The sequence below is a fragment of the Apis dorsata genome, unplaced genomic scaffold (genome assembly GCF_000469605.1).
Source record: "Apis dorsata unplaced genomic scaffold, Apis dorsata 1.3 scaffold_269, whole genome shotgun sequence".
Classification (NCBI taxonomy): Eukaryota; Metazoa; Arthropoda; class Insecta; order Hymenoptera; family Apidae; genus Apis; species Apis dorsata.
The window spans coordinates 596,280-596,582 of record NW_006263547.1 but is presented as its reverse complement, the minus strand read 5'-3'; positions in this window follow the sequence as shown (position 1 = coordinate 596,582).

Sequence of the window (303 nt, the reverse complement as noted above, 5' to 3'; positions counted from 1 at the left end):
ATTCTTAAAGTTTAAAATATAACATATTACCATATACAGAAAGAAGTATTATGAAACATATACAAGATCATATACTAATTATTATATTATCTATTAAGAATAAATGAAAAAAAGAAGAAAAAAAAGCATTTATATAAAAATTTTAACTATCGACTATATCATGTTTTTCGATGTATCCAAAGTATAAAAACATTTTATGAATTATAATTTGAGTATGTTTTATAGGAATTATAAAAGATGCAAAGCAAAAAAAAAAATATATATATATATACACACATACATACACCATGCATACACATACAT